At 48.4% G+C, this 20065-nt stretch overlaps 3 long non-coding RNA genes across 4 annotated transcripts; all 3 read left to right on the top strand.

The window, feature by feature from the left end:
• Nucleotides 1-858: 858 nt before the first annotated feature.
• LOC141729804 (uncharacterized) lies at nucleotides 859-2676 on the top strand. Its single transcript, XR_012581227.1, has 2 exons — nucleotides 859-2282; nucleotides 2431-2676. It is a non-coding gene; the product is annotated as an uncharacterized LOC141729804 (long non-coding RNA).
• A 1291-nt stretch (nucleotides 2677-3967) lies between these two features.
• Nucleotides 3968-5803, top strand: LOC141729803 (uncharacterized). 2 transcript variants are annotated; one of them, XR_012581226.1, is made up of 3 exons: nucleotides 3968-4443; nucleotides 4547-5588; nucleotides 5687-5803. It is a non-coding gene; the product is annotated as an uncharacterized LOC141729803 (long non-coding RNA). The 2 variants fall into 2 exon arrangements; XR_012581225.1 differs by having other exon boundaries at nucleotides 4547-5592.
• A 380-nt stretch (nucleotides 5804-6183) lies between these two features.
• Nucleotides 6184-8456, top strand: LOC141729802 (uncharacterized). The gene is made up of 3 exons (XR_012581224.1): nucleotides 6184-6322; nucleotides 6785-8234; nucleotides 8313-8456. It is a non-coding gene; the product is annotated as an uncharacterized LOC141729802 (long non-coding RNA).
• The last annotated feature ends 11609 nt before the right edge of the window (nucleotides 8457-20065 follow it).

The raw sequence follows: 20065 nt of genomic DNA, 5'->3' as shown, positions 1-20065 counted from the left end.
TGAGAATTCCCAAGAGAGGTAGTTATAAGGTATGATATTGGGAAAAAAGCCTGTGTGGTTGGAATGTTGTTGTTGTCAAAAGTTAATTTTTTCTTAGCCAGTAGTTAGCTTTTTGCTTTATTTTTGTGGTAGCAGTATTTTATTGTTTAAAAAATTGCTTCAAAATAACTTCAGTGGCTGGCCATCGGTACCTTGTTCAGATTTGCCTATTTGCTTGTAGCTAAAATGTTCACATCTTGTTTATCATTCTATTTAAGAAACTGCTGCCCAGCCAACTAATAACTGAACATCTATCTGTCTGGGACACGGGGAGAGGATTTAGGTAATGTCTTTGTTTCCAGAAAAAAGTTCCTGTGTAGTTTCTAAATAGAGGAGAGGGGGGTGAAGACTCGGGGCTCTGATGCCGTTGGGGCACCCCAAGGTCCCCAGGAGAGGAAGCCCCACTGGGGTGCAGGAGCAGGTGTGTTCTCATGTAATCTAGAATAAATTACAAATATAAACATGAAAATTGTAATCATGAAAATATTTTTTTAAATAGCTAAATAAAGCGGGGTTTTTTTATTTGTCAGTAGGCAGGGTTTTGATTATAAAAATTATAAATACAAACAATATAAATGTAGAAATCTAAGTATAGGAATATATCATAAATAAACACATATATAAAGTTTAAAAACAAGAAAAAATTAGTTGTAGCAGTAGATATGACACATAATATAAATAAAAATTTAAAAACATTTCTAGAATTTTACAAATATATAATTATTAATACACTGCATCAAAAGAAACAATAAATATAAATGGGAATATAATTATACTAAGTATAAAAATATTTCAATCTCGTTTAAAAGAAGGGTTTTTTTGTATTTATTTGGTTAGAGACGGGGTTTTTATTTGGAATAATAGAAGTATTATAGAAGTATAAATCTAAATATAGAAATATACAATCTATAGAGAAAGATATTTGTAAAAACACGATCGAACGACGCCTCCTTCGGCCGAATGGAACGAGCTCAGCCGAAGCAAGGCGAGACCGGCCGAACCTGACGGCCTCGAGCGAACCGAGGCCAGGCTTGCGAGGCTGCCTGAACGGAGCCGAGCTCAGGCGAACCGAGCCCGCTGCTCTCGTGCGCGCTAATTAGCGCGAGTGCGGTCACCGCCTAATGAGCCCCTGTGCCGCCCCGCGCTCCCGGTCGTGTCTGTGCGATGGGCGGGCCGCCCGCGGGACGCGGCAGCAGGAGAGCCCCGAGCCGGGCGCGTTTAACGTGAGGCGGCGCCGCTTGCCCGCCCTCAGGGAGCCGAGCCGAGCCGAGGCGCGCCGAACGCATGGAGAGCGGCTCCGAGTTCGGCCGAAGCGAGCCGAGCCGCGCCGAGCGCACAGAGCGGCTCCGAGTTCGGCCGAATGAAGCCGAGCCGCGCCGAGCGCACAGAGCGGCTCCGAGTTCGGCCGAAGCGAGCCGAGCCGCGCCGAGCGCACAGAGCGGCTCCGAGTTCGGCCGAATAAAGCCGAGCCGCGCCGAAGAGGCGCATCCAGCCGAATGCAGCCGACAATAGCCGAGTTTTGCCGATTACAGCCCAATTTAGCCGAGCACTTAAGTTATTCTGCAGCCCTTTGACTTTTGTCCTGACTTTTTTTCAGATGCACCTCCTCAGGTGACTGCAGCAGTTCCTTAGGTTCCATCTTCTCAAAGGGTACAGGGCTCAAGAATTCGTCTTCCAGAGAGTTATCTCAAGTCCTGGCTTGTATTGTATCTGCCTATGTTGGCTAATGTTGTATGTACCTCTATTGTGTGTACCTATGCTGGCTTATACTGTATGTACTTATACTGTATGTACCTATGTTGGTTTATACTATATGTACTTACATTGGATGTACCTATATTGGTTTATATTGTGTGTACCTGTGTTGGTTTATACTGTATGTAAGTGTGTCACCTTCTATTGTGTGTACTTACGCTCTGTTTACACTTGCACTGTTTACCTCAGCCTATATTGTGTGTACTTATATTGTACCACTTACGATCAGAGCTGCCCTGCCCTGGCACGTAGTCACAGTTAGGTAGAACAGTTATAGAAATTTTACTCTTCATCTGTCTTTTGTGGGATTTTGGGTAGAAAGTTTATGGGTCCAGAGTGGGGACAAGTCCTAGCTGTCAGATAGCCACTCGTTGACCCTTCCTGTTGTCTCACAGGTCCCCAAGGCTGCTGCTTTCCCCAGGATCTGCCATTTACTTCAAGGAGCAGCAGCCAGAAGATGTGTCACAGCACGTTCTTCAGCGTCTCAGGTAAGGGCCGCAGCGAGCGTGTAAGTGGCAAGAGTGTGTCAGTGTGTGTGAGAGCACGTGGCTGTGTCTGTCTGTGTCTGCTCGTCTCTGCATGTGTGGGCACATGCTGACTGGATTTAACCTTGTGTATATGACTTTTGCTTTTCAGGTTTTGCAACTCATTTTTAAAGTTAGAATAAAAAATCCTCAGCCGGGTTATATTGTATGTACTGACATGGAATGTACCCATGTTGGCTTAAAACCCAGTAAAACAGACGAAGATGGGTAAGAAAAAACCCAGAAAAAAACCCCAACAAGATGGGCAAGAAAAAAACCCAGAAAAGAACCCGAAGACGGGCAAGAAAAAACCCAGAAAAAAAAACCCGAAGATGGGCATGAAGAGACCCAGGAAAAACCCCCAAGATGGGCAAGAAAAACCCAGAGAAAACCCAGAAAAACAATTCCAAGAAGGGCAAGAAAAGACCCGGAAAACACCCAGAAAAAATCGCAACCAAAGTATAAATATATAAATGTCTTTCAAATATATAGAGAATTGTTAAATTATTTAAAATACAAAATAACATAAATGAATATCTGCATAGAGGATCCATAATACAAGTAATACTGTATATATCTTATTATAGTGTATTATAGGAAATAGATATAAATAAATTTATATCAATTTTATTTTTATCATATCTATCATTTGCTATATATTACACCATATTGATATCAGTTTTTTAAAGCAGTTTAACATAAAGGGGGGTTTTGTTTTTTATTTGGCAAAAGCAGGGGTTTTAGTACAAAAATGATAGATACAAATAATATAAGGGTAGAAATCTAAGTATAGAAACAGATCATAAATAGGTAAAGGCTAATATAAAATTAAAAATATAAGATAAAATAAGTTGTAGCAGTAGATATGGTACATAATTTAAAAAATAATTTCTTTTTATTATTTGAATAGGACACATATTATATATCATGATTAATATAATGCTTAAATATAAACTATAAATATAAATGGGAATATAGTCATGCAAGCTATAAATATAAAAATATTTCAATATAGTTTAAAAGAATAGAGCTTTTTTTATTTGTTTAGTTAGTATGGGAATTTTATTTTAAATAATTAAAATTACATTTCTATCATGCTTTTAACATAGAAATATACAATAAATATAGATAGATATTTTTAAAACCACAAAATATAAATAAATATAAACAGTAGGAATAGACAGAATATATTTTATAAATTACATGCTACATCAATGTCCACTATAAATATGCATGTGAATATAAATACGAAAAATAGGACTATCAAATTGGTTTTAATAGGATTTTAAAGCAAGGCGGTTTGTTTGGTTCTGGTCGGGTAAGAGGCAGGTTTTTGGCATTTATTTCAGAGCAGTTTTTGTCTGGGGTCGCCCCTGTTCTTTTTTGCCGCCTTCGCTGCCCGCAGCCCCGAGGCGCGCTGCGCCCCCGTCTGGGGCGTGCGGCAGTGCTGCCACCTTGTGGGCAGAGCGCGGTACTGCAGCCGTGCGCCGGCAGGCAGCCGAGAGGCCGCCATGTTGGGGGTGGCGTGTCGCGGGTGTCTCGGACTCGCTTGACCTTCTCAAAATGGCGGCCAAAAAGGCGGGAAAATAGCACACCCCGGTAAGTCTGCCCCCCCTGTGGCCACAGAGCGGTACTGCACCCCTCGAGCCAGCGCCCTGCCTCTCGCCGCTGGGTGCCGGGGGCGGCGGAAGGACGCGGCTGCCGAGCGACGGAAGGGCGAGGGGCGGGAGCGAGCGGCATCGGAACAGGCCTGCAGCCCCCGGGCCCGCGCCCGCCCCGCTCCAGGCGCTGGGAGCGACCGCGGGCCGGACAATCCCGGCGGGGCGGCCCCGGGCAGGCGGCGGAGGAGGCGGAGCGGGGCCGTGGCTCTCCCCGCCGTCGCTGCCGGCAGCTTTGGAAGGTCGGGCCGGGCGCCCGTCCCGTCCCGCCGGCTCCCGGTCTCTGTAAACTCCTCTCTGGCTTCGCAGGTCCGTGCTGGAGAGTGGGAGAAAGGGCCCTGCTGGTTGCCGTGTCCTCGGTGGGCAGCGAACTCTGACCTTGGCCGGATGGGCTGCTGAGTAATGGAACAATGGGGATGCGCTTTTATGTATTTAGTGACCTTTACAGATTTCTCCCCCTGCTTCAGGTGAGCGTGCATCATTGCAGGCTTGGGATTGAGTGAAATGCGCTGAGGAAACCGGCTCTGGGGAGGGAAATCCTCTGTTAACATGTGCCTGTTCTTCTGTCAGACTCATCACAGCAGGACAGCGTGAAGACTGAAAGTGTAAGAAGATGTGAAGGGAAAGAGAGAATCTGACAGGAGCATCGAACGCACGAGTGCACGAATTTTGCTTTTGGCTTGGATTTAAACTCAGAAGTTGTAAGGAATTTGGGAAGGAGAAGGGACATTTCAGAAGGAGAAGGAGTTGTTGTTACAGTCCTGGCAAAATCTTTTGTTCTAGCTGATAAAAGAAGTTAGTTTAAATTTAAAAAAATTTAAAATGTGGGGTTTTTTTCCTTCACTATTATATTCATTGGTGGTATATGGTGTGTTATTTCTTGGTATTATTAACTCTGTGTAAGTTGTTTTTTGAGTGAAGCTAACTTTCTGGATGGGTTTTCAGGTAGGAATGGATGGTATTTCAGGTAGGATTAATTTCAATAGGTTTCTTTCATAGACTTCTCATAGGTATTACTGGGATTTTGGTATTGTTTACTGTATGTATAAACATACAGATTTGGTAGGGCCAGCTGGGCTGCTGGAGTTTTGGGTGTGAATTTATTAGATGGCTTTGGTTAAATACAGAATAATTATGTAAGTTAACAGCAAATGACCCAATTTATCTAGCTATGCTACCTAACCACAAAGTTTTATGTCTTACCAGTTTTCTGTTCTTCTGCTCCAAGTAGCTGTTGCAAAAAAGAAAGCACTGTTATTTTTGTGAAGAGTTTTCTTCTATAACAAGCCCTTTACTCCCCTTGAATCTGAGTCTGAGAGGCCAAACAGCTGCAGCTGTTCTGAGGGCTTTTACACCTGGGAGGATTTGCCCCCTTCCTTTTCCTGGGTGCCATGGGAACGAGAGGCGGGCACCATCGGGGGTATATTAACCCCAGCCTTGGCTGAGGGGCTTCATTCCCTCTCTGGGATGTGCTGGGGTAAGAGTTCTCCTCTCATTTCAGTGAAAAGGCTCTTTCAGCTCATCTCAGCTTGTTTCCAGCAGGTGTTTCTGGGCATCTAAAGCAGCAGAGGCTTGGAAGAGACTGTGAAGAAAACAGCATGGAATACAGGGAGTATGTAGGTTCACAATTTTGGGTTTTGTGTTTAGGGGTGTTAAAGCACCTTTGTAATTTCTGGTTTTGTTCTTGGTTTGTTTTTTTTAGGTTTTCAGGAGGAGCACACCTTTCAGAAATTCCAGGTTGTGTCAAGCACAACTCTTTTTGCAGCAGATTCATCGTGTCTCAGGAGGGATCTGCCCAGTGTCAAGGATGATGTTTGAGATTGAGGCTTCAGGTTAGTTGAGGATTGTGAGTGGGAGAGGGAGGGTGAGCAGGTATCCAGTTAGGAGTTCTTGGGAGGGGGTTTGCAGGCAGCAGGGTGAGAAAGGGTGTTTATTTGTTTATTTGAGGGCCCCCCTCCCCACAAGGCTTCTAGCAGAGGCATTCCCATGTCTTAGAGCACACAGAGTCATCCAGTGCACTCACAGGAATGCCATTTAACTTTGCCTTTCTCTAACCCAGGTGCCAGCCCTAATAAAGGCCACAGCCTTGGAATCAGGATGAAGCTGGAGCCTGAGGGAGCCAGGCACACTCAGGAGAGGGCAAGTAGCTGACTGGCTGGGATTTGGCCCACATAACTCTGGACTCATTCTTTGGTTTTGGTTTTCTTTATTGTAGCTGACCGAGAGGCTCACAGGCGATCACGAGGCTCTCTGAAGCAGACTCATTTCAGGTGCAACGTGGATTCCCGTCACCGATCATCCAAAAGATAAGCTGGGAGCCACGGCCTGGAGATGGGGGCGTAGCAGGTTGGGAGTTCTTGGGACAGATTTAAAAATTAGCGGAGGGAAAAGCAAACTTGTCCAAGGGCCTCTTAGGACAGCTAAAGGGAGAGGCTCTACTTTTGATGGCAGCTTTCAGGCGGGCAGTGCAGAACAGCTCTGGTTTGTGTCGTGGTTTCCGGTGTGCCGTGTTCCCTAGTGTGTCTTTGGGGTCCCTTTTGCCTTCTTCCCTCGAGGCCCTCACCACAAGCATGATGTGTGGTGTTTGATGTCCCCCTGTTTGTCACGTTCTGTGTCACAGGTGTCTGCACACATATGGGTGCCGGAGCTGTTCTGCCCTGCCGCATGGCCAGCTGCAATGGGACAAGTCCTGGGGCCTTGCAGTTTGTGGGGTGTCACTGGACTCTAGATGATATTTCTAGATAGACACAAGACGTTTGGAGCTGTGAAGTCATCCTGCAGCCCTTTTACTTTTGTCGTAACTTTCAGATGAAGAGGATAAAATCCATGGCAAAATCCATCCATCCACCCATGCCGGGTGAGGAGGTTCCCCAGAGCAGGTCAGTCACTGTTTGTCTCTGCAGGGGGAGTTTAAAGTGTGACTCTGTTACAGCGCTGTTCTTCTTTTTAGGAAGTAAAGCTGGATATCAGCAGGCAAGGTGAGCAGTGAGTAGCTTACAGAGGCAGTTGTTATTGCTCAAGTCTCTCTGCTGCAACTCTGAGCATCTGTTCCTATTTTTGCACCAGGCATTCTTGGGACAATGGTGAGTAGCAGAATGGTTGGGTTTTGGCCAGCGTGCTGCTGAGGTCATGCATTGATATTTGGTTTTCTTTAATATAGCTGGCTAAGAAACACCAGGAGATTGTTGAACAGCAGTGCCAGCAGGACCTTCCCAGATGTAGAGGCCACCATCTTTTGTACATGACATGGGCCTGCATCCTGAGATGTCTGAGAGATAAGTAGAGGGCTAAGTCCCACAGAGGGGTGAGAGCGGGGTGCTGGTTTGGGAATTACTGGGAGGGGTTTTTGAGTCCAGTTTGGTGGTGGGGGGTGTCCATGAAGTGGCCCCTTAGGCCCCATGAAAGCCAAGTCTCACTTTTGATCTCAGTGCTGAGGTGTTCAGGGCAGAGCAGTCCCGGTGTGTCTGGTGTCACTTGTCTGCTGTGCATTATGTGTTGTTTGTGTATCTCCTGTCTTTTACCTTAGCACATTGAGGGGCCTGTCAGAAACCTTGGCATCATTGTTAGCATCTGTGATCTCTGCATTCCTTGGCCTGGCACCCCGGCCAGAGATGTGATTCTGATACCTGTCTGAGCTCCCGAGTCCAAAGTTCTCTCTTCAGAAGCATCCTGTCAGATGTCTTGTCAGGTCTTGTTCTGAGCTGTACGGACAGCTATGCCTCACCTGGATCCATTATGGTGGATTAGGAGTTCTACTAGTATGAGGTTAGCTAGAGGATTCTGACTGTAGGATTCCTGGGCATTCATCTTTGCTGTTCTTGGGATGAATCATCCAGTTTAGCATCTTCTTCCTCCAGGTTCTCTGAGCCTCATGAGCTCACCATCAGTCTCACCTTGGTCATCACCTTTTGACTTCTCTCTGTCCTTGTAGCCATTTTCCTTGCCTAGAGGTTTCTGTCTGTGTTGTGTCCCCATTGTCCGTCCTGTCCTGTGTCACGGGTGTCAGCACACATTTGTGCCGGGGCTGCTCTGCCCTGCCGCATAGCCTGGTGCGATAGGAGAGGGCCCGGGGACTTGGAATGTGTAATGTGGGGTGTAGTTGGACTCCAGATGGGATTTGTAGATGGACACGGGATATCTGGAGCTCTTCAGTTATCGTGCAACAGTGTGACTCTTGTCCTAACGTTTTTTTCAGATTCAGATGTATTAAATCTGGGCCAGAGGGCCCCATCCCGTGTGAGGGGATTCCCCCGAGCAGGTGAGGCCCCATTTGTCTGTGGAGCAGAAGTGTACATGGTGACTCTGTTAGAGCTCTGTTCTTTGTCTTTCTTTTTAGGAAGTGAATCTGGATACCAGCAGTCAAGGTGAGCCGTGGAGAGAAGTGGTTGTTATTGCTCAGCTCTCAAGAACAGCAATTATTTCAGCAGATTGATCATGTCACAAGAGGGATCTGCCCAGTGTCAAGGATGATGTTTGAGATTGAGGCTTCAGGTGAGTGGAGGATTGTGAGTGGGAGAGGGAGGGTGAGCAGGTATCCAGTTAGGAGTTCTTGGGAGGGGGTTTGCAGGCAGCAGGGTGAGAAAGGGTGTTTATTTGTTTATTTGAGGGCCCCCCCCTCAAATAAAGCCACAAGGCTTCTAGCAGAGGCATTCCCATGTCTTAGAGCACACAGAATCATCCACTGCACTCACAGGAATGCCATTTAACTTTGCCTTTCTCTAACCCAGGTGCCAGCCCTAATAAAGGCCACAGCCTTGGAATCAGGATGAAGCTGGAGCCTGAGGGAGCCAGGCACACTCAGGAGAGGGCAAGTAGCTGACTGGCTGGGATTTGGCCCGCATAACTCTGGACTCATTCTTTGGTTTTGGTTTTCTTTATTGTAGCTGACCGAGAGGCTCACAGGCGATCACGAGGCTCTCTGAAGCAGACTCATTTCAGGTGCAACGTGGATTCCCGTCACCGATCATCCCAAAGATAAGTTGGGAGTCACGGCCTGGAGATGGGGGCGTAGCAGGTTGGGAGTTCTTGGGACAGATTTAAAAATTAGCGGAGGGAAAAGCAAACTTGTCCAAGGGCCTCTTAGGACAGCTAAAGGGAGAGGCTCTACTTTTGATGGCAGCTTTCAGGCGGGCAGTGCAGAACAGCTCTGGTTTGTGTCGTGGTTTCCGGTGTGCCGTGTTCCCTAGTGTGTCTTTGGGGTCCCTTTTGCCTTCTTCCCTCGAGGCCCTCACCACAAGCATGATGTGTGGTGTTTGATGTCCCCCTGTTTGTCACGTTCTGTGTCACAGGTGTCTGCACACATATGGGTGCCGGAGCTGTTCTGCCCTGCCGCATGGCCAGCTGCAATGGGACAAGTCCTGGGGCCTTGCAGTTTGTGGGGTGTCACTGGACTCTAGATGATATTTCTAGATAGACACAAGACGTTTGGAGCTGTGAAGTCATCCTGCAGCCCTTTTACTTTTGTCGTAACTTTCAGATGAAGAGGATAAAATCCATGGCAAAATCCATCCATCCACCCATGCCGGGTGAGGAGGTTCCCCAGAGCAGGTCAGTCACTGTTTGTCTCTGCAGGGGGAGTTTAAAGTGTGACTCTGTTACAGCGCTGTTCTTCTTTTTAGGAAGTAAAGCTGGATATCAGCAGGCAAGGTGAGCAGTGAGTAGCTTACAGAGGCAGTTGTTATTGCTCAAGTCTCTCTGCTGCAACTCTGAGCATCTGTTCCTATTTTTGCACCAGGCATTCTTGGGACAATGGTGAGTAGCAGAATGGTTGGGTTTTGGCCAGCGTGCTGCTGAGGTCATGCATTGATATTTGGTTTTCTTTAATATAGCTGGCTAAGAAACACCAGGAGATTGTTGAACAGCAGTGCCAGCAGGACCTTCCCAGATGTAGAGGCCACCATCTTTTGTACATGACATGGGCCTGCATCCTGGGATGTCTGAGAGATAAGTAGAGGGCTAAGTCCCACAGAGGGGTGAGAGCGGGGTGCTGGTTTGGGAATTACTGGGAGGGGTTTTTGAGTCCAGTTTGGTGGTGGGGGGTGTCCATGAAGTGGCCCCTTAGGCCCCATGAAAGCCAAGTCTCACTTTTGATCTCAGTGCTGAGGTGTTCAGGGCAGAGCAGTCCCGGTGTGTCTGGTGTCACTTGTCTGCTGTGCATTATGTGTTGTTTGTGTATCTCCTGTCTTTTACCTTAGCACATTGAGGGGCCTGTCAGAAACCTTGGCATCATTGTTAGCATCTGTGATCTCTGCATTCCTTGGCCTGGCACCCCGGCCAGAGATGTGATTCTGATACCTGTCTGAGCTCCCGAGTCCAAAGTTCTCTCTTCAGAAGCATCCTGTCAGATGTCTTGTCAGGTCTTGTTCTGAGCTGTACGGACAGCTATGCCTCACCTGGATCCATTATGGTGGATTAGGAGTTCTACTAGTATGAGGTTAGCTAGAGGATTCTGACTGTAGGATTCCTGGGCATTCATCTTTGCTGTTCTTGGGATGAATCATCCAGTTTAGCATCTTCTTCCTCCAGGTTCTCTGAGCCTCATGAGCTCACCATCAGTCTCACCTTGGTCATCACCTTTTGACTTCTCTCTGTCCTTGTAGCCATTTTCCTTGCCTAGAGGTTTCTGTCTGTGTTGTGTCCCCATTGTCCGTCCTGTCCTGTGTCACGGGTGTCAGCACACATTTGTGCCGGGGCTGCTCTGCCCTGCCGCATAGCCTGGTGCGATAGGAGAGGGCCCGGGGACTTGGAATGTGTAATGTGGGGTGTAGTTGGACTCCAGATGGGATTTGTAGATGGACACGGGATATCTGGAGCTCTTCAGTTATCGTGCAACAGTGTGACTCTTGTCCTAACGTTTTTTTCAGATTCAGATGTATTAAATCTGGGCCAGAGGGCCCCATCCCGTGTGAGGGGATTCCCCCGAGCAGGTGAGGCCCCATTTGTCTGTGGAGCAGAAGTGTACATGGTGACTCTGTTAGAGCTCTGTTCTTTGTCTTTCTTTTTAGGAAGTGAATCTGGATACCAGCAGTCAAGGTGAGCCGTGGAGAGAAGTGGTTGTTATTGCTCAGCTCTCAAGAACAGCAATTATTTCAGCAGATTGATCATGTCACAAGAGGTATCTGCCCAGTGTCAAGGATGATTTTTGAGACTGAGGCTTCAGGTGAGTGGAGGATTGTGAGTGGGAGAGGGAGGGTGAGCAGGTATCCAGTTAGGAGTTCTTGGGAGGGGGTTTGCAGGCAGCAGGGTGAGAAAGGGTGTTTATTTGAGGCCCCCCCCCCCCAAGGCTTCTAGCAGAGGCATTCCCATGTCTTAGAGCACACAGAGTCATCCACTGCACTCACAGGAATGCCATTTAACTTTGCCTTTCTCTAACCCAGGTGCCAGCCCTAATAAAGGCCACAGCCTTGGAATCAGGATGAAGCTGGAGCCTGAGGGAGCCAGGCACACTCAGGAGAGGGCAAGTAGCTGACTGGCTGGGATTTGGCCCGCATAACTCTGGACTCATTCTTTGGTTTTGGTTTTCTTTATTGTAGCTGACCGAGAGGCTCACAGGCGATCACGAGGCTCTCTGAAGCAGACTCATTTCAGGTGCAACGTGGATTCCCGTCACCGATCATCCCAAAGATAAGTTGGGAGTCACGGCCTGGAGATGGGGGCGTAGCAGGTTGGGAGTTCTTGGGACAGATTTAAAAATTAGCGGAGGGAAAAGCAAACTTGTCCAAGGGCCTCTTAGGACAGCTAAAGGGAGAGGCTCTACTTTTGATGGCAGCTTTCAGGCGGGCAGTGCAGAACAGCTCTGGTTTGTGTCGTGGTTTCCGGTGTGCCGTGTTCCCTAGTGTGTCTTTGGGGTCCCTTTTGCCTTCTTCCCTCGAGGCCCTCACCACAAGCATGATGTGTGGTGTTTGATGTCCCCCTGTTTGTCACGTTCTGTGTCACGGGTGTCTGCACACATACGGGTGCCGGAGCTGTTCTGCCCTGCCGCATGGCCAGCTGCAATGGGACAAGTCCTGGGGAGTGTAAATTTGTAATGGGGGCTGTACTTGGGCTCTAGATGCTATTCCTAGATGGACCTAAGGTGTTTGCAGCTTGTGAGTTATCCTGGTGGTGTTTGACACATGTTCTAACTTTCTTTCAGGTGCAGATGCATTGCATCCATGGCAGAGGGTCAGAGTTAGCAGGTGCCGGGCCTTCCTAGGAGCACGGTGAGTAGCAGACTGGTGGGGTTTTGGCCGATGGGGTGCCAAGATCAGGCACTGATGTTTGGTTCTCTTTACTCTAGCTGTCTGAGAGACACCAGCCCGGTGACAGCAGGACCTTCCCAGCTGACGAGGTGGCCTTTCTTTGCACCTGACACGGACCGGCATCCCCAGATGTCTGAGAGATAAGTAGAGGGCTACGACCCACAGAGGGGATGAAGGCAGGGTGCTGGTTTGGGAATTACTGGGAGGGGTTTTTGAGTCCAATTTGGAGGTGGGGGGGTGTCCATGAAGTGGCCCCTTAGGCCCCATAAAAGCCAAGTCTCACCTTTGATCACAGTGCTGAGGTGTTCAGGGCAGAGCAGTCCCGGTGTGTCTGGTGTCACTTGTCTGCTGTGCATTATGTGTTGTTTGTGTATCTCCTGTCTTTTACCTTAGCACTTTGAGAGGCCTGTCAGAAACCTTGGCATCATTGTTAGCATCTGTGATCTCTGCATTCCTTGGCCTGGCACCCAGGCCATAGAACTTTTTACTCGGGAGCTCAGGCAGGCATCAGACTCTTCTCTCTTTGGAAGCATCCAGTCAGATGTCTTGTCAGGTCTTGTTCTGAGCTGTACAGACAGCTGTGCCCCACCTGCATCCATTATGGTGGATTAGGGCTTGAAAGAATGTGAGGGCAGGCAGAGGATTCTGACCATAGGATTCCTAGGCATCCATCTTTACTGTTCTTGGAATCAATCATTCAGTTAGCATCTTCTTCCTGCAGTGTTCTCTGAGCCTCATCAGCTCACCGTCAGTTTGAACTCAGTCATCTCCTTTTGCATGCTCTTAGTCCTTGTAGCCATTTTCCTTGCCAAGAGATTTCTGTTCCTGTTGTGTCCCCGTTGTGTGTCCTGTCCTGTCTGTCCTGTGTCACGGGTGTCAGCACACATTTGTGCCGGGGCTGCTCTGCCCTGCCACATAGCCTGGTGCGATAGGAGAGGGCCCGGGGACTTGGAATGTGTAATGTGGGGTGTAGTTGGACTCTAGATGGGATTTGTAGATGGACACAGGACATCTGGAGCTCTTCAGTTGTCCTGCAACAGTGTGACTCTTGTCCTAACGTTTTTTTCAGATTCAGATGAATTAAATCTGGGCCAGAGGGCCCCATCCCGTGTGAGGGGATTCTCCCGAGCAGGTCAGTTACTGCTTTCCTCTGTAGAGGGAGTATAATTGATACGTGTTACAGCTGTGTTCCTTGTCTCTCTTTTTAAGCATTCAAGGGTGAGAGCTGCAGTCAAGGCCGAGTGGGCAAGGTGAGCATTGAGTAGCATACTGAAGCAGTTGTTATTGCTGCAGTCTCAGTTTCTGATGCTGTTCTAAGCATGTCTGCTTGTTTTGTTTTTTTTTGTTTTAGGTGGCCCCTTTCAATCTATGTTGGCTGAGCACGCCCATGCCAGGTGGGTGCAAGCTTCAGGTACTGCTGTGGCATCCTTGTCAGGGTAGGGATGTTGTGTTTTCTCAGTATCTTAGCATGCTTTTCTGCTTTGTTTCTTTCCAGGTTGTCTCACTGCCCTAGGCATGCCAAGGAACACAGGAGGGCAGGTGAGTCGGGGTTTAGGCAGGCCGACTCATAGGCGAGTGTTATGCAGCAGCATGCTAAGCGTGCGCCTTTTGTTTTTGCAGGTATCTTCTGCGCACCTTCCGGATTCAAATCGAGACTTGAGGTGAGCCGGGGCGGTGGTGTGCAGCACTCCCGGGGATTACCGGTTTTGAGGACAATAGTCACTTTTTCTGTTTCGTCTTAGGTACCCTGAGGAGGCTCTTAGGCAAAGCTCGGAAATGGCAGTGCCGAAGCACACACCTTGAGAACGTCTTGACATCCACGTCCAACCGAGGATGGATTTCGTCCCCTCCCCCTGCGAAAGCTAAGTGTCGGGGCCAGTGGTCGGGGAAGGGGAAAAACCTTTAGTATCACAGGGGGCTGTTTCATGTCAGCGTAGCGGAGAGGTCTGTAGTGGGACGGGCCCTCTGGAAGTAAAGGGTGAGGCTTTCTCTTCAGCTTCATCAGAGCCTTTGCCGGGCAGGGCAGTTCCGACCCCTCTCCACAGCGTCACGAACTTTGCGTCGTCAGCCTTCCTCGACTCGGCATCGTCACGGATCTTTCCCCCGAGGAGCTCGCCTTCGGGTCTGCAGCTATAGCCACGATCGCTCGGCCGTCCACTTCCTTTTCTAGGCTCGCTGAGCCTCTCGAGCATCTTCTCAACTGCTTTGGCACTGACTGCTTTTAATGAGTTACATTTCATTAACACACGCTATTGTCATAGGGCTTCCTTTCCTTTGGAGTCATCAGCCTCTGGTTCATCTTGCGCTAGGAATCTCAGGTCCCTAAGTGGAAAGTTGCCACTTGTCTCTGTGTTACGTCATCCGTGTCTGTTACATCGTCCGTGTCTGTGTTGCATAGCGTGTGTCTGTCGTCTTCCACGTCACAGGCCTTTATTACATCTCGATGCTTTGTTGGCAGTACTCCCTGCCATCTCACTCCTGTTCTACTCACGTTCCTTTCCGGATATTCCTTATTCCGGCATTTTTACCTTTTTACTCTTTGAGCCAGGAAGGGTTACAGAAGATGTTATCCATGTTCCTTCTCACTACCAGCTTTGGTAGTGCCTTTTTTCCCATGCCATTGTCTTGGACTTCTAGAGGGAGCATCTTACTCCTTCCTCAGGTGACTGCAGTAGTTCTATTGGTTCCATCTTCTCACAGGAGATAGGTCTCAAGAATTAATCTTCCAGATTGTTATCCTAAGTCCTGCTTTCTGTTGTATGCCCCTATGTTGGCTTGTATTTTATGTACCAATATTGTGTGTACCTATGCTGGCTTATACTCCATGTACTTATATTGTATGTACCTGTGATGGCTTATGCTGTATGTACTTACATTGTATGTACCTCTGTTGGTGTATATTGTGTGTACCTGTGATGGCTTATGCTGTATGTACTTACACTGTATGTACCTCTGTTGGTGTATATTGTGTGTACTTACATTGTACCAATTATGATCGGAGCTGCCCTGCCCTGGCACGTAGTCACAGTTAGGTGGAAGAGTTATGAAAACTTTAGCGTTAATCTGTCTTTTGTGGGATTTTGGGTACAAAATTTATAGGTCCAGAGTGGGGACAGGTCCTAGCTGTCACATACCCGCTCATTGATCCCTTCCTGTCATCTCACAGGTCCCCGAGGCTGCTGATTTCCCTGGGATCTACCATTTGAAGTCAAGGAGCAGCAGCCAGAAGATGTGTCAAAGCACGTTCCTCAGAGTTGTCAGTAAGGGCTGCAGCGAGCGTGTAAGTCGGAAGAGCGTGCGAGTGTGTGTGGGAGCAAGCGAGTGTGTCTGTCTGCCTCCGCTCGTTCCTGCGTGTGTGAGCGCATGCTGACTGGCTTTACCCTTGTGTGTATGACTTTTGGTTTTCAGGTTTTTCATCTCATTTTTAAATTTAGAATAAAAAATCCCCAGCTGGGGGTTTTTTTTCCCCCCGGCTGGGTTTTTTTTCCCTCGGTCCCGGTCGGTCCCCGAGGCGACGTTCATCGCCAAAGTTTGGGCGCGGACCCTCCAGGGACTGGGGTTTTTGTCAGTCAGGAGGATTTTTTAGAGGCTTCTGGGAACCCTGTTCCCAAGGAGTGGTGTGAATTGTTGCAGAGGGTTAGCTGAGCGGTTGATGTGTGAATCAGTGTGGGTTTGTGTGTCAGCTGAAGGAAGTGTGTGTGTGTGTTGAAGGGCTCTAGAGTTGTAACCTTGTATGGCTTTGGGTTTTTCAGGCTTTTCAACTCATTTTTAAATTTAGAATAAAAAATCCCCAGCTGGGTTTTTTTTTTTTTTTCCCCCCGGCTGGGTTTTTTTTCCCTCGGTCCCGGTCGGTCCGTGAGGCGACGTTCATCGCCACAGTTTGGGCGCGGACCCTCCAGGGACCGGGGTTTTCGTCAGGCAGGAGGATTTTTTGCAGGCTCTTGGGAACCATGTTTCCAAGGACCACTGATTTCTGGGGTGTAATTTAGCAGTTGTGATGAGAGGGATGGTGAGGTTTTGTGCTATCTGAAGGGAGTGTGTGTGGTAGATGAATGTAGTTTTCTTGGTGCTTTTGTTGTTCTGGGTTTCCTGTAATCTTCAATTAAGCTTTTTCTATTTTCATTATATGGTGTATTGCTGTGTATTTAAATTTGACTTCTAACAGTGTGTGTATGGCTTCTATCTGCATTTACATTTGTGTATACTGTTTCAATGTATTTTGCTGATGTATAAATAAAATCATTCATTCAATCCAGTAAAATCCCCCCTAATAAAGAGATCCCCTGCCCTTCCCTCTTCCCAGTGTGGCTCTTGTGTTTTTTTGGTGTGGTTTTGTATTTTCTTTCCACTGTATTTCTTCCTGTTGCTCCTCACTTTCCTTTTCTATTTCTAACCTAACTTCATCTGTCTCTGTCCCTTTGTTTCTGTTTCTCACTGTTTCTGACACTGTGTCTGTGCTTCTGTAACTATGTTTCCATCCCCTTCCTTTTCTTATTTGGGTAATTTCATCCTTTATCTGACTGTATTTATTTTGCTCTCTTTTGACTATACTTTGCACCTTATTTATTTTCCTTCATAACTTTCACCCTTGCTCTTGTTGCTTCTGTTTCTCTGTGTTCTCCTTTTCCTTAGTTCGTCCTTTTTGCTCTCAGTCTTTTCTTTTTTCACTCTGTCCTGAGTTTTCACTTTGGTGGGGATTAGAGTTAATTTCTTTTTCCTCTAACTCCCATCCTTCATTTTCTCAACCTCCTTTCTTTTCCTTTCTCTCTGTCTTGGTTTCTCTCTGTTTTCTTTTCTCTTTCTGTCTCTCGGTCTTCTTTTCTTCTATCTCTGTGTTCCTTTCTGTCTGTTTTGTTTCTCTTCTCTGTCTTCCTGTGGTTTTTTTTTTTCTATTTCTCTCCTTTTCACTCTTTTTCCTTCTCTCTCTCTCCCTTTCAGGCTTTACTTCTTTCTCTTTCTCTTCTCTCTGTTTCTTTCTCTTCTCTCTGTTTCTTTCTCTTCTCTCACTTTTCTCTCACTTTTCTCTCGCTTTTCTCTTCTCTCTTTATAACTTTGTTTTCCTTTCTAGCTTTAAATTAAAAAAGCAGCAGTAGAAAATTTCAGGCTCCCGGGGAGTAAAGGAAAAGAATTAAAAATACAAACCAAACCATTTACTCCCTGGGAGCCTGAAATTTTCTACTGCTGCACCAGACATATAGTTTTTATTCTTTTTACTACATACAGTATATAGGGACCCCACCCCCTAATTAGCACCCCTACCCAGGTGCCAGCAATCAACCCCTAGTCCCCACCCCTAAACACCACCCCCCACATCTCCCTGCCCCCAGGGGGCGGAGACTAGGGTTAGGGTTGATTGCTGGCACCTGGGTAGGGGTGCTAATTAGGGGGCGGGGACTAGGGTTAGGGGGCGGGGACTAGGGTTAGGGTTGATTGCTGGCACCTGGGTAGGGGTGCTAATTAGGGGGCGGGGACTAGGGTTAGGGGGCGGGGACTAGGGTTAGGGTTGATTGCTGGCACCTGGGTAGGGGTGCTAATTAGGGGGCGGGGACTAGGGTTAGGGTTGATTGCTGGCACCTGGGTAGGGGTGCTAATTAGGGGGCGGAGACTAGGGTTAGGGTTGATTGCTGGCACCTGGGTAGGGGTGCTAATTAGAGGGCGGGGACTAGGGTTGGGGGGGACTAGGGTTAGGGTTGATTGCTGGCACCTGGGTAGGGGTGCTAATTAGGGGGCGGGGACTAGGGTTAGGGTTGATTGCTGGCACCTGGGTAGGGGTGCTAATTAGGGGAAAAAACAAGGAAAAACCCCAAGATGGGCGAAAAAAACCTGTCGTAAATACGGCCGTAAAGCGCGACTGTCGTAAAACTGCCGTAAAGCGCGACTGTCGTAAAAGGGGCCGTAAAGCGCGACTGTCGTAAAAGGGGCCGTAAAGCGCGACTGTCGTAAAAGGGGCCGTAAAGCGCGACTGTCGTAAAACGGCCGTAAAGCGCGACTGTCGTAAAACGGCCGTAAAGCGCGACTGTCATAAAAGCGGCCGTAAAGCGCGACTGTCGTAAAAGCGGCCGTAAAGCGCGACTGTCGTAAAAGGGGCCGTAAAGCGCGACTGTCGTAAAACTGCCGTAAAGCGCGACTGTCGTAAAAGCGGCCGTAAAGCGCGACTGTCGTAAAACCGGCCGTAAAGCGCGACTGTCGTAAAAACTGCCGTAAAGCGCGACTGTCGTAAAAGCGGCCGTAAAGCGCGACTGTCGTAAAAGGGGCCGTAAAGCGCGACTGTCGTAAAAGCGGCCGTAAAGCGCGACTGTCGTAAAACTGCCGTAAAGCGCGACTGTCGTAAAAGCGGCCGTAAAGCGCGACTGTCGTAAAAGCGGCCCAGAAAGCGCGACTATCGTAAAAGGGGCCGTAAAGCGCGACTGTCGTAAAAGCGGCCGTAAAGCACTACTGTCGTAAAAGCGGCCGTCTCCGGCCCCCCCGCCCCTGGGCGCTGCCCCCCGTCTATGGGCCCTCTCCTGCGGTCGCCGCCCCGCCTTTAGCTGCCCGTCCCCGCGGCACCGCCCCCAGACACCGCCCCCCGTCGCCGTGCCCCTGCCCCCGGGCGCCGCCCCCCGTCGCCAGGCTGTCACGGCCAGAGGCCGCCGCTGCGCCCCAGAAGCCCCTCCCTGCGACGCCGCTGGCCGCACGCGAACCGGAGCAGCATTCCGGCCACCGGGAACTCGTGGAAAGTGCAAAAAATCCGGCAGAAATCGAGGAAAAAAATCCGGTCATGGCGGCCGCCATATTGCCGGAAGTGACGTCATTCGGTTGGGCGCCGCCATCTTCTCCCCATACCACGTGCTCGGCTGGGCATCGCCATCTTACCGAAAACCGCGTGTCAGCATGGGCGCAGCCATCTTGCTAAAAGTCACGTGACCATCGCCATCTTAGAAAACAATCACGTGACAACGTGGGGGCCGCCATCTTGGATACGGCTTTGTTTTAATCGGTAATTTTAAAAATTAGGGTTAATTTTAAGGGGTAATTATAAGGGTTACGGTTCATTTTAAGATTAATTGGGGTTCGGGGTGGGGTTCAGGCCTCGGGGTGGGGCCCGGGGTGGGGTTGAGCCCTCGGGTGAGGTTGGGGGCGGGGTAAGGGCTAGGGTTAGGGTCAGGGTTAGGGTTAGGGTCAGGGTCATGCTGCTTCCTCCACCAACGGCTCTATACACAGCACCACGGCGGGCAAAAACTGCAGCACCTTGCATGCATCCTTCCGCGTCTCTCCCTCTGCCGGAACTTGAGGAGCTGGGCACAGCCGCATCACCGAGAGATCCCTCCGCAGTGCGTAACCCTGCACAACCGATACCTGATATCCCTAAAAAATCATAAGAAGCAAATATGACTGCAGGGAAAACAAGCTGGAGAGAACAAAAGGTGGTATTGTTATCCTTATCCTCTATTAGAAACATCCACTGTGCTTTGATGTGGTAGCTGCCAGGGGCTTGTTAGCTCTTTGTAGGCAAGTGTAGGTGTTCACTTGTAGGTTTTTTCTCTGGACAAGTCAATTCAATCTTTGCTAAGCTTATATTTGCAGATTACTCTCTAGCACAGTCCAGCATGACATTTTTGAATGTTGTAAAAAGAAACTATGTTACTTTGAAATTGCTAATGATGAGAAGCTTTAGGGAAAAATACGATTTCAGGGTTGGAGGATGTGAGAAGAATTTTGTGGGGATGTGAGACTGAAATAAAGTGCACTTGAAGCTGGACTGGCACGCTGGCAGATCCCCTATTAAAGAGTAGTGCTTAAATTAGCCTGGGGGTTGCCCATTGTTTCTGTAGAAATCAATGTTTCCTGGTCTTCAGAAGTAAGCTGCTTT

This window comes from Zonotrichia albicollis, chromosome 8 (genome assembly GCF_047830755.1).
Source record: "Zonotrichia albicollis isolate bZonAlb1 chromosome 8, bZonAlb1.hap1, whole genome shotgun sequence".
Lineage (NCBI taxonomy): Eukaryota > Metazoa > Chordata > Aves > Passeriformes > Passerellidae > Zonotrichia > Zonotrichia albicollis.
The sequence above is the reverse complement of the archived record's forward strand: the minus strand, read 5'-3'. Positions and strand labels throughout refer to the sequence as shown.